General features: G+C 43.2%; 1 long non-coding RNA gene across 1 annotated transcript in view; it reads left to right on the forward strand.

The window, feature by feature from the left end:
• Positions 1-10,673, forward strand: part of LOC127687582 (uncharacterized) — a 53,310-nt gene extending 42,637 nt beyond the window's left edge. Inside the window, exon 2 of the long non-coding RNA XR_007978413.1 lies at positions 4,489-10,673. This is a non-coding gene — a long non-coding RNA (uncharacterized LOC127687582). The remainder of the gene's footprint in view (positions 1-4,488) is intronic.
• Positions 10,674-14,082: the final 3,409 nt, after the last annotated feature.

Raw genomic sequence — 14,082 nt, forward strand, 5'->3', positions numbered from 1 at the left:
AGAGATTTCGCCAATGAGTTCCCTGAGGAAGCAGGCAATGGCTTCTTTCAGACGGCTTATTACATGGGGTTCTCTCCCTGAAGAAGCCGAGTTGCTGTGGTTGGTATTTTGGTGCTTCATCACCATAGACATTGTGAATTATTTTGGGGACTCGAGTAGCTTGTTTAAAGTCATCTCTTCCACAAACCATGGTCTTCTGCGATTGCAAGGGTCTGGGTGGGAGAGAGCTCGCTGGTTTGGGCTGTGGAGCTTGTCTACCACGCTCACTTCCTCCCTGCCACGTGCCCTTTTGCTTAGCGCTTGAGCCTGTTGACCTGAGCCTGACAGCTGGTGTCCTTGCTCCTTCGCTATCTCCCATAAAGTAAAAATCATTGACACTTTGGTTGGGGTGCAAGTTGCCTGGCCTCAGCTTTTTCAATTTCCGGCCCGTAAAAGTCATAATTCTATGTGCTGCTTGGAATGCCTGCCTTAGGCCTTGAACAAGCGGTTGGATGATTTTGGGCCGAGAGGATTTCTTAGGTTGTGTCTTGGAAGAAACAGTGCTTGTTTGGGGGGTTTCAATTCTGTTTCTTGACAGACCCCTCAGTGTTCTAGGGCTGATTTTGTATAGCCTTGTGTTTTGTGTTTTAGGTCCCTTGATAATTTTCTTCAAAGGATCTGTCAAGACAGAGGTCTTTCTGAGGCTTGATTTAATCCATGTTTCATCCTGATTGCTTCCATAGTCAGGATGCTCGGAAGCCAGCTTAGAGAATCTAGCTTCTCTATGTGATGGTGATGCAGTACCCATCTGTGGATATCCTAATTTAAATCCAAGACGCACTTGAATGTCACCATGGCCTTCCGGGGTGTTTAAAAGGTGGAGCTGTGGGTAGATGAGAAGGTATGGCCCCCAAGCAGACTGTAACTTATGAGAGCAATTAAGGCCTGAACATCGGCCACATTCTAAGCATATTGGATACTTTAGGACAAGACCTGAATCTAGAGGCGGAGGGACATTGTGGGGTATTTGACTTCTTATGAGTTTTCCTGCTATTTTTAACTTGAGTTCTCTTAGAAGATGTTCTGAGTTATCGGTGTTTGACTGGGAGAGAGAACTTGTCTTGAGGGAATGCTGAGACTCAAAAGTCCTACTCGGTGCACATGGTGAGATGTTACTCTGCTCCCTGGAAACAGAATCTTCCCTAGTGTAAAGTATCTCTGATCTCATCAAGTCAGGAAACCGGGCCCCGGTACATGAGACGGGCACATGCTCAGTGGCTTTCTCGAAGATATCGCTGTACTTTGAGCTTGGTTTCTTTACTCCCAATCTTGTGCCAGAGAATCTCTGTATTATGGAAGATGTGGAGCCACGTGTCCACATCTTCAGCGCTATTCTTTTCTCATTACTGTGAAAGAAGATATGTCTCTGTATGTACTTTTTATCCACTGACGTCTGAGACATGGTCCTTGGAACCCTCTCTAGCAGGCTTTGAGAGAATTCCATCAGTTCAGCTGGAACGCCAAATAAATTTTCGATGGATTGACAGCTGTCCATAGTGGATCCTTCTACTGAAAAGGGTTGAGAACAAGGCTTCCTTTCCATAGTGGTTCCCAGGACATTCCCCAGCATGAGCATATTGGAGAGGTATTTCCTAGGTAGTCGCTGCCTACAGACATGGCTTTCCCAGACATTCTGTTGTATGCCCAGCAAGGAATGGATAGAGCTTCTTCGAGCCCCTAATCTTGCCTGAAACTCGGCAGAGAGTAATCTGAATGGGTTTGAAGAATACCCCTGTAATTCCTCCATTTTCTTTTTACTTTCTTCCTTAGATAAGACATTCGTGCTCCAGATATCAGGATACGGGGTTCCCTTGGCATCCCCTCTATCAGAGGGTAGATTTTGAAGGACCAAGGGAAGAACTGATGATTCTGTTTTGAGACCTAGAGATTTTGCAGCCTGAAGCCTTTGCTCATGAGTTAACACTGTACGTTCCTTAAGGGGAGATGTTTGCTGAGATATTAATTCTGCAGAAGTCACTTGAATATCTGCCCTTTGAGTTAACTCCATAGGTTTTACCAGGTCTTGAAGATGTGGTCTTGGGTGTAAATTCAAACACTCCTTTACTCTAATGCTTGGTCTCATGCCCAGTCCTATTGGTTCTACAGCCTGGGGACATGGTCCTGGTTCCACTTCTTCAGATTTTACAATCTGAATCAATGGTTTGGCAGTTACTACAGTCTTTATTAGTGGAAAGCCTGGCCGTTGTTTTGTTTCTAAAGCCTGATGTTTTGGCTCTATGATTACTTTTTTGGATTGCACATTTTGTAGCCGAAGGCTTGGAGGAAATTCTGACCTTATCGCATCATGTGTTCTGGAAGTCAAATCATTGTATTTTGGCATTTGAGGGGTACTTTCTGGAATCATGACAGACTTTGTAACTTGAAGTGGCGGTCTGGAGATCACTTCCACAGATTCACAGACTTTTGGGAGGGCCACTGAGTGAGGAACTGAAAGCTGTGTCTTCACAGATTCTGTCAGTTGATCTCGTGGCTTTACACTAATCCCTACAACGTTTATCATTTCATCCAGTGACTCTGTTGGAGTGATGCTTACATTTTCCAGGCTCAGATTCTGAAGTTTTGTTAGCTTAGCCGCTACCCCTCCTGACGGCTGTGTCCCAAAGGTGAGCTCCACAGAGTCTCTCTTTCCCACAACTTCACCCTTTTTCTTGCTTGCCAACTCAGAGGATTCTTTGTGCAGCCACTCCATAGAGGCCAAATTTTTAGATTTGGGAATCTGAGGTCCTGGCCCTGGTGTTATTCCTGAAGTGGAATCTGGGACGGGACAGAATGGCCTTGTTGTTATTACAGATTGTTCCCTTTGAGATCTTTCCTTAGAGCCCACCCCCAGAGGTCCCACGTCTTGAGGACATGGCCTTGGAGAGTTTTCTATAAATCCAATCTCTCTATTTATCGCCTTTGGAGTCATTCTAAATTCTTCCCCTTGCTGTCGTGCTTCACAAGTCAATTTCATTGGGTCTGCAACACGATTCCTGAAGTTGAGGGTCATTCTATCAGAGTCTGTAACCTCTTTTGTCTGTAACTTCTTGAAATCTTGAAATTGAGGCCACGACCAAGAATATAACTCAGGAGGTTCTGGGATCTGGTAGCTTTTCTGTTGATTTGGGTCTGAAGATAGTGAATCTTGATCACTTACTGTTGTAGTCAGATCAAAAGATTCTGGTACTTGAAGATCTTGCTTTGGGGGCATCTCTGATGATTCTAGGATGTTATCTGTTGGTTTGGAGCTCAACCTCATAGATTTTCCTGTCATTTCTTTGTTTTTATGTCCCACCCCATTTGTAAATTCTAAAGATCCCACATCTTGGGAAACTGGTGGTGAAGTAAAATGCACCGATTTAGGGACTTGACACCTAGGCTTCGTGCTCATCTCTGCAAAGTCCTCCACCTGTCGCTCTGGTCTCATGGATTCTGCGAGGGGATGAATTGTCTGGGGCATAAGGTTCCCAGGTTTCACGTTTTGAAGAATTGACTTTTGTGGTAACTCCACAGATTTTCCAATTTCTGGCATACGCACTGATGACAATTTCACCTGTTTTACACCTTGCCACTTTGGCTCTGAAGGAATTGCCAAAGATTTTGTATTTTTCTGCTCTGATGTCAGTGGCAAATTTGAGAATTTGACACTGTTCAGTGCTGGTCCTGCTAAGAGCTTCCTGGTGGACTGTGGTGGCAATACTATCATTGGTTTGTCCGAAGAACTCACAGTTTGAAACTGTGACGCTGGTTTAAACTGCACAGCTTCAAAAGTTTGATAACTAGGTTCTTCTGAAAACACCTTCCTTCTCAAGTGATTCAGACCACAGCCAGGAGTCAGTTTTACAGCATTTGTACAAAACTGTGTGTGTGTACTCTTCTCTGGAAACTTTCTATCTTCAGGAGGCGACGTTGGTAAAACCACAGAATTCACACCATTTGACTGAGGCCTCAAAGTAAATATAGGTTGTGTACTTTGCTGCTGTGACCCCAGCTGGTTCTTCCAAACTGGGATCTTTTCCAAGTTTGCCCCTAGCATTAAGTTAGATGCATTCCTATCTTGAGAAGGTGATATACCCAAATTGTTTGACCCTGGATTTAGGTCAGACGTCAAATCTTTCAGATGTTGTTCTTGAAGTTTTGGAGCTTGTAAATGTGCCCCAGGGTTGTAGCCAATAGAATTTACAGACTGAGATTGTTGACTTAGAGTACATGCAGAAGAATTTATATCTTTCAAATGTATTCTATTATTGCACCAAACAGGATTTACACACAGAATTTGCGGTGGTGGAAATGAAGAAAAGTTCATACCTTGAAAAAGTGGCCCAAGATTATACCTATTAGAATGTTCACACAGATGGTTTTGCCCTAGAGTGTATACAGAAGAATTGACAGCTTGCGAATGTAATTCAGGATTCTCTGGGATGCATGCAGAAGAATCTGCACACTGAGGATTTGACCCTAGGGTGCATGCAGAAGAATCTGCACACTGAAGTTTTGATCCTGGGGTGCATGCGAAAGAATTTGCACACTGAGGACTTGGCTCAGAATCGAAGTCCACTGCTTTCATATCTTGAGAGTTTGTCTGTGTAATCACCTCAGAAGGTTTTATACTTGTCAAGTATTGTTCCATAGAGTCTATACCTTGAAGTTTCATGCCCATGATCAGCTCAGGATATTTCAAATCTTGCAAATTAAAGCCTGAATCAGCCCTATAGATTGTGTGCCTACCTAAAAGCAACTTCCTTGGGGTGAACTCAGGTGTCTCATCTTGTAATTTTTGACAAAGTTTGATTTCTACTGGTTTCATTCCAAGTACATTCTTTTCTGTGATGACTTCAGATGACATACCTTCCACGTGTGATCTAGGACAGAAGCTCATAGATATGACATCTTGGACTTTTACACCCATGGTCCTCCTCAAAGATTTCGGATCTTGTAACTTTGGGTCTGATTCACAGTCTTCCATCTCCATTTCTAAAGGCTTTGTCTTCAGAACTGAATCTGATTTTATAACTTGGGACTGTGGCCCAGTATCTAGCTTGACCCTTGGAATTTTGGTTGAAATTGGTTTACTTTTCAACAGTGACCTTAACTTAAATTTCATATATTCAGACTTTGTTTCAGTTGTTAAGTTAGAACATTTTGCACTCTGCTCCTGGGGCTTAGACTTCATCTCAATTTTCATACCTTGAGGTTTTATCTGAAGGGCCAACCCAGAGGATTTTTCACTTTTCAACCATGTCTTTGTATTGTTTTGTGACTGTGACCCTTGGCCTAATGCCCCAGATTTCCCTTCTGAAGATTGTGACTCTTGTTTAAACACTGAAGATGTCACATCTTGAAGCTGTTGGATTCCTGGAGAGGACTTTAATGGTTTTGATTCTTGTGACTGTCTTCCAGGGGTCTGTTCTTGTGGCCTGAGGTAAAAATTCCCAGAATCTTTCCCATGAAGTGTTGGCCCTTGAGTCATTTCTGATGGCTTCCCACCTCCCAATTTTGTGGAGGGTTTCTGTTCTGTCCATTTGACACCTTGAAACGGTGACCCACTATTGAATGCTGACATCTTTACACCTTGGAACTCCTTTCGAGGTGTCCGTGGAACAGATCTAACACTTTCAGCCTTTGGCTCCTTGTTTAGCTCCTTGAATGTCATGCCTTGAGTCTGTGGCTCTGGAGTCAAGTGAAGTGGATTTGGTTCCTGCAATGGAGAGGTTTTTACTCCCTGTAACTGTGACTCAAGATGAAATGCCGCCTTTTTTTCTCCTTGACTTTTTGACCTGGCGGTCAGTTCAGATGATTTCACACTTCTCCATAGCATGGGCGGCTTCAGTTCCGTAGCTCTGGCATCTCCAGACTGTAACCTTGAGTTTGAAGCTACACCTTTCTCACTTTGAAACTCAGATATTGGTATCCATTGAAGAGCCTTTGTGCTTCCAATTGGGGGTTGTGCCAGAGTTTCCATACCTTGAAGCTGTAGGTCCAACGTTGACTCCAAGGCTTTTTGTTGGTACATCTGGGACCCTGGAGTCAACTGGCAAGGTTTCATACTTGGCACCTGTAGTTCATTTTGGAACTCTTCAGATTTTACACTTTGAGCAATTGGCTGAGGACCCAATTCAAATGAGGTTGTATCTTTGAATTTTAACTTAGGGTTGAGCCCTATGGGTTTCATATGTGCAGGTTTGGGTTCTTGAGCTGACTCCATGGGTAATGTATTTTCTGATTCAAGCTGCTTTTTCTGTTGATCAAAAATCCCACCTTTCCACTCTAGTGGCTTTACAGTTCTCTGGTCATCCTCTCTAGACTTAGGACTTAAGTCCATGAGTGCCATCCCTTGACACTGTTGTGTTGAGGTGAAATCTACACATTTTACTTCACGGATTTCTTGGGTTTTGGCTACAGTTACAGGTTTTAGACTTTGCCGTTTCAAACAAGGGGCGATCACGGGGTTCCTACATTGCATTTGTGGCTGTGAAGTCAGTTCCTTGGACTTTATACCTTGCAGTTGGGGCCCTTGAAACACCTCTATAGGTTTATCTTGAAACATCTTGCTTGATACAGATGTCACAGTATTCTCCCCTTGCTTCTTTGGTTCAAGTTTCAAGTCCAAGGCATTTACATCTTGAACATGTGTATCACGGGCCAACCCCTTATTTTTTACATCTTGAATTCTTGAACCTGGAATCAACTTCACAGACTTCATATCTCCTTTCAGGGAACCAGTTGGGGATACCACAGTAGATTTTATCCTCTTGAGACATTCTTCTACAGTTAAGATCACAGATTTCCTATCTTCCATTGTTGGCTTTGAAGGTAGAAACTTTGGTTTTAAACCCTTCAAGCTGTAGCCTGGAGGCAGCCCCTTAAGGGTCCTATCTCCTGATTGCATCCCTGAGGTTGACAGCATAAATCTGACATGCTCCAGCTCTGACTTTAACTTTGTAGATTTAATGTCTCCCAAATGTAGCCCTGGTGTTAATTCCACAGATGTCAGAGCTTCTTGCTTTGAGACTATATTGTCCTCCATGGGTTTTATATGTCCTAAAAGCTGTGCTTCAGCCAATTCAGAAGATGCTATGCCTTGGGTCTGTGGTCTTCTGATCAACTCGGAATGATCTACATTTGCTAAGTGTCTCCCAGGAGCCAATTTTGTAGTTTCCGATATTGGTACCTGTGGCTCAGACACTGTTTCATAAGACACTTTGTCTTCAACGCTTGGCACTTGATTCCCTGTGATAAATTTTACATCCTGAAATGGTGACTGGTATACTACCAATTCAGTCTTCATCCCTTCCCCCTCTGATGGTGTGGTCAACTCAAAAATTTTTACAGATTCTAAGTGTGGCCCTGAGTTCAGCTCTGATGTTTTCACACCTTGAGGTTGAGTTCCTGGTATTCCATCCCAAAATTTGACATCTTGCAGCTGTGGTCCTGTATTAAAGCTCACTTGCCTTGTATCTTGTAGCCCTGGAGTCGTCTTTGCTAAGTTAGGATCCTGTATCCCTAACTCTGGAGTCATAGAACTTCCGCTAACAAACATCAATCCTGAGATTTGCTCCCCAAATTTGACCCCTTGAAGTTTTGGTCCTGAAGCCAGCTCAGAAAATTTGGTATCTTGTTTCCAAGGACCTGTGTTGACCTCCTCAGGTATCACTTGTGAATGCTGTAGTTCAGAGGCTTGTGTTGCAAATTTCATGCTGTGAAACTCTGATCCTTGTATAGGCAGAACAAGCTTCCGATCTTCCAACTTTGGCTCTTGGCTTAATGGCAATAATAATTCTGGTATAAATCCCTGAGACGTCCTCTCTTGAAGCGGAAACCCTGGCATGAACTGTGTATATTTGAAACCGTGGAGTTTGGGTTTGGGAATTGGCTCAGAAAATCTCACATCTTGCAAACATGGTCCTAGATTTACTTCCATAGATTTCACATGTTGTGGTTGTGGTTCTGGAATCTTTGGCCCCAGAATAAAACCAGATGATCTGATTTCTGGCATTGGGGAATATGATATTGCTTCATCAGATTTCATACCATAATGTGGGGGGCCCAAAATAGAATTTGCTGGATTATCCCCTTGAACAAGTAGCCCTTGATATAACTTTGGAAATCTGACACTTTGCAGTTGTGGTCCTGACGTCAGTCCTGATTTGACAATTGGCTGTTCTTGGCCCAAATTCAAATCCATGGATTTCACATTTGGAATCTGTGTCCCCTCAACTGACTCCTTTCTTAAAGTCTGTAGCCCTGGCTCTTGTTTTGTAATTTCAGGATCTTTCACTCTTATAGATGGCTGTTGTCCTAAATCCACAGATAACTCACTTTGTAACTCTAATCCTGTATCTATTTGGGTAGATGTTATGTTGTGAACCACAGGCCCTGGAATCACATCTATAATATATGATATGGGTCCTGTAGTCAACTCTATAGGTTCTACGACTAGTACAGATGGTTCAGAGGTTAATTCTTCAATTTTCAGTTTTTGTACCAATGACCCCGATTCTTCAATTTGCACGTTTGGTTCAAGATTCAACCCCTGAGATCCCATTTCTGAATAGGTTTCTACAGTGGTCCCCTGGGACTCATCAACTTCAGGCAATGTCAATTCAGTTCTATCTGGGTATTCATATAGATTTAGTTCTGATGGGTTAGTAACATCTGAACATGGTTCTAGTGTCACATGAGGAAAGTCCATATCTGGGGGCTGTGGTTCTGGGGTCATCACTTCTGGGTTTATGGTTGGCACTTCTAATTCTGGTAGCAAATTCAGAATATCTTTAATTTCAGTTTGTAATTCTGGAGTCTCTTTCATCTCTTTTACAAGGTGGATCCTAGTTTCAAGAATATCTTGGAGTGGTGGTAAGTCCATCTCTATAGATTCTGAGGTTTGGCTCGGTGGTGCTGGAGTCATTCCTACTGATGAGTGTGTCAACTCAGCAGATTCTTCTACCTGATGACAAGTGTCAGAGGTCACCCTTGCTTCTGAGGCTTGTTGGTTTTCAGTCAGCCCTTCAGGGTCTGGGAAAGAATAACTTGAGTTGAGGCTCACATCTGAAGATTTTACTGCATAAAGTTGTGTAGTTAATTCATCAACTTTTGTACTTTCCACCAAAGACTCAAGAATTAAACTCCTACAGTCTACCAATGGAATCTTTGTATCTTCAAGCAGTGACACATGGCCTATCTTCTCAGAGCTGGTATTTTGTGAACATGGTTTTGGGGCCAAGTTTGCAGATTTTACATCTTCAAGTGATAGTCTTGCAGTCAATGAAACCATTTTTATATCTTCCTGTACCTCCTGTATTAGGGACGAAAGAACACCTTCCGCACCTTGAGACTGTGAACCAGGGGTCAAATTTACTGTTTTAGTATTTTGCACCTGTGGATTTGGGGCCAACCTAGCAGACTGAACATTTGGGAGTTGTGGTTCAACTGTCAGTTGGGCAGACTTCACATCTTGAAGCAGAGACTCTGGGGCTGACGGGACAGGTTTCTCAATTTGTAGTTGTGGTATTAGGGTTAATTCCTCAGACTGTATGCTCTGCTGTTGTTCTGGGGCCAAATCTGTAGATACCACCGTTGGGGTCAGCAGCCTATCTATTACTATTTCTGGAACTAAATCTATGGATACGTCCACAGGTTTTATATCTTGCAATCTTGGATCTGGGACTAGGCTCTTAGAGTATCCATTCTGTAATTCTGGTGTTAAGTTTATTGACTGCATAACCTTAGGTCGTGGTGTTGTGTTTTTCTCCAAACACTCGACTTCTTGAAGTTTTGGAGTAACTGGCATGACTTCAGAATTTGTAAGTTGACACCGTTGGCTCATCCCTGTAGGTACTGTCCCTTGATCTGGGGCCTCTGGGGCTGTTGTCACAGATTCTGTCATTTGATGATGTGATAGTGTCCTCTCTGTAGGATTCTTCCATTGTGGCCAGGTATCAGAGGTTAACGCCATAGGTTCTATCATTTTGTGACTTTCACTTGGACTCACCTCTGAGCAGTCTATGTCTTGGTGCCATGGAGTCAACTCTGAAGGGTCCATGACCTGATGAGGTGGTTTTGGAGTCAATGAAAGATTCTCTGTGCCTTGATGTGGTGTCATCCTAATGGAGTCTCTGACTTGAACCTTGGATGCAGAAGGCAACTCTAGAGATGCTTTGGTTTGAGCCACTGACTGTGCAATCAAACCAGTTTGTAAAGGTGGGATCACTCCCATGGGGGACCCCTGTACCCTTGAGTTTACCTTTATGGATTGCACTGGTGGTTCTGGAATCATCCTTGATGAGTCCAGGACTTTAGATGATCGCTGTGAAGGTTGAAGAGAGCTAGGAGTAAACCTGACCTCTTTTGTGGCTTGATTCTGTGACCCCGAGTCCATGTTGAATGTTTCTGGGACTTTATGCTGAGGCTGCAGAAGCCTTTCCCCAGCTTTGAAAACTGTATGATGTGGGCCTTGACTCACCTTTGCTGGTTTTACAACTTGATGTTTATGCAATGTATCTACCCCCAATGTATCTACGCCATTGACTTGGTGTTGTGGCTTTGGGGCTATTCCTGCTGATTCTGTGACATGTAGGCATAATTCATTAATTATCTCCCTATCCACGATGTTAAAATATACTGTAGGAGTTACATTTGAGGTTTTTGTGATTTGATTTAGTCTTGAGGACATACTCTTTGCCCTTGTTTGACGTTGAGGATTTGCTACTGGGTTTGATGACTCGGGAGGTATACTCACTGTTTCAGCTTGGTTTGATGGCTGTGATAAGTTAGTCTTATCTTGTGCTTTTCCCATAGAGTCTGTATCCTCTGAAAGTGAATCTGGGATAATTCCCATTGACTCCATGACCTGAAGCAATGCCATCTGAGTGATCTTTGTGCTGTTTGTGGCTGAATATGGTACCTTGGGTGTCAGCTCTACAGAGTCTGTATCCTCCGAATGTACATCTGGGATAATTCCCATTGACTCCATGACCTGAGGCAATGCCATCGGAGTGATCTTTCTCCTGTCTGTGGCTGAACATGGTACCTTGGGTGTCAGCTCTACAGAGTCTGTATCCTCTGAATGTAAATCTGGGATAATTCCCATTGAATCCATGACCTGAGGCAATGCCGTCTGAGTGATCTTTCTCCTGTTTGTGGCTGAACATGGTACCTTGGGTGTCAGCTTTACAGAGACTGTATCCTCCGAATGTGAATCTGGGATAATTCCCATTGAATTCATGACCCGAGCCAATGCCATCGGAGTGATCTTTCTGCCGTCTGTGGCTGAACATGGTACCTTGGGTGTCAGCTCTACGGAGTCTGTTAACTCCGAATGTGAATCTGAAACCATTCCCATTGAATCCATGACCGGAAGCAATGCCATCGGAGTGATCTTTTTGCTGTCTGTGGCTGAACATGGTACCCTGGGTGTCAGCTCTACAGAGTCAGACAGGATCGAGCTGCTGTTGGAGGATTCAGAGGAGATGCTGCAGCTACTGGAATGTTTCCCATTTCTAAAACAACAGCAAGGTGGGTCAAAATCCTGAGACATAGTGTCAGAGATGGAGGGAGAAGACATATAATCTGATTCTGATGAATTCAGGTCTTTAAGTGCTGAGCTGAAAAGCAGAGAGAATAGTTTTTTTCATTGTCTTTGGAATCAGTAGTGAGAAAATTAGGACAAAGAAAGAAAGTGATCATTTCAAGTCTAACATAGTTCTGGTCTAAGGAAGGAGAGGGTGGAAAAGGGGTTGCTTCCTTGGGCATCAGTTATTGTAAAGAATCCCTCCACCAGGAGCAAGGGAGATGAGTCAGTGAAGTGAATGCCATACAAGTAGAGAAGCTGCGCCCTATCCCCAGATCACACACGATAACAGAGTGCATGGTGTCCCAGTGCTGGAGAAGAGGAGACAAGCATGTACCTGGGGCTCACTGTCCCACTGAGACACTTTATTTCAAAGAACAAGATGGATGGTTCCAAAAAATGACATCCAATTTTAACACACACACACACACACACACACACACACACACACACACACACACACACGAGCTCCCATTAAACTTGCCGTTAAGCTGGATGACGTCAGTTTTGTTCAGTCCTTAGGATCTGCATGTTAGAAGAGAACTGACACCTGTGGCTTGCCCTCTGACCTCCACATACATGTGGCATACATGTGCACACATGCACATACGAAGAGAAAAGTTAAAAATGAATAAACGTAGTTTTGATTAAAAAAAACTTCACCGTTTTGGGGGTTAGATCGTTCAGTTCTTAAGAGCAGTGACTTCTCTTCCAGAAGATGCAAGTTTGATTCTCAGCACCCACATGGTGGTTCACAAACATCAGTATCTCTAGTACAAAGAGATCATATACCCCATTCTGCATCTGAGGGCACCAGGCATGCATGTGGGGCACAGATAGTCATACATGCAAAACAGGCATACATGTAAAATATAAATAAATCTCAAAAAATGGTTCTTTCTGACTCAAATCCCCCCTTTACTCTTTTTCCTTCCTTTTATTTTAAATATTTCTCTACCCCCTACCCAGAAACTCTGTTTTCTGACCTTGCATTTTCCAGATGTTGAAAGATATTTTTAAAGCTTCTATCGATTGAGCATAATATACAGTCCTGGGTTTGGTCCTTAGGACGACAACGACGTCCTGGAATACTGAACACAGCAGGTTAGGTCAGTGGAACTGAAGTGATATCAAAGTATCAGTAAGTTAACTAATAAGAATAGAAAATTGATTTAGGAATGAGACAATTACTCTCATAGTAAATGATGTAAAAGTATCAGGTATTTTATACTTCTAGCACTTACAATTAAGGCTATGTCTTAGTTAGGGGTTCTACTGTTGTGATGAAACTGCATGACTAGAAAATTCTTGCAGGTAAAGGGTTAGTTTCACCGACCAACTTTCAAGTCATACTCCATTGTGGAGGGAAGTCAGGGTAGGAACTCAGGGCAGGATCCGTGAGGCAGGAGCTGATGCAGAGGCTCTGCTTACTGCCTTGTTTTCATGGTTTTCTCACCCTGACTACTTATATCACCTATGACCACCAGCCTGGAGTGGCACCACCCACAGTGAGCTGGACTTTCCCACAATCATTGATCATCAATTAAGGAAATGCACCACAGGCTTGCCCACAGGGCAATCTGGAAGGAGCAGTTGAGGCTTCCTCTTCTAAAATGAGGCTAGCTTGTATCAAGTTGATGTGAAACAATCTTAGGACAGTCTGAAGACAGACTCTACTTACCATGCCAGATCACTTGCTGTGGCATACTTCTTGGATTCTTCCAATTCCAAAGCTGGTAATAGGAGTAAAGAAACTACTTAGCATAGTAATTACTGATACAATGTAAAAGAATCCCTTTCATTCAATAATCATGAGGGCAAAGATAGAGTCATGCCTGCCATGAAGCTAATTAGTGGCACGGCACAGCTACCAAGTTTTTTTTTTTGTTTTTGTTTTTGTTTTGTTTTTTTGTTTTTTTTCGAGACAGGGTTTCTCTGTATAGCCCTGGCTGTCCTGGAACTCACTCTGTAGACCAGGCTGGCCTCGAACTCAGAAATCCGCCTGCCTCTGCCTCCCAAGTGCTGGGATTAAAGGCGTGCGCCACCACTGCCCGGCAGCTACCAAGTTTTAAATGTCCATATTCTCTGCTTTCTTCATCATGGACCAGAAGTGCCTCCACTAGAAGCATGGGAATGGGAACATAACAGTGGGAGACACAGAGAGCCTGATACATCTCTTCCTTTAAAGATGTTTACCCAGAATACATAGTAGAGGAATAAAGGCAACAAACTCTTAGTAGTTATTCTTTGTCCAGTCTCCTGTCCCATTGAGTTTCTTTCCAGGACTTTGGGTTTCCATGAAAATATATGGGACATGGGAAAGGGACCATGCACGAGTTATGGGGCTGTTGTATGCATGACTTTGCAAGTGAAGATGTTAGAAAGATGGCTTTACTCTAGTCACACCCTCTTTTTCAACTTTCTTCCATATGCTGTCAACGATCAGTGTCTTAAAGCAGAAACACAGCAGCTTG

The sequence above is a fragment of the Apodemus sylvaticus genome, chromosome 6 (genome assembly GCF_947179515.1).
Source record: "Apodemus sylvaticus chromosome 6, mApoSyl1.1, whole genome shotgun sequence".
NCBI classification, from domain to species: Eukaryota; Metazoa; Chordata; class Mammalia; order Rodentia; family Muridae; genus Apodemus; species Apodemus sylvaticus.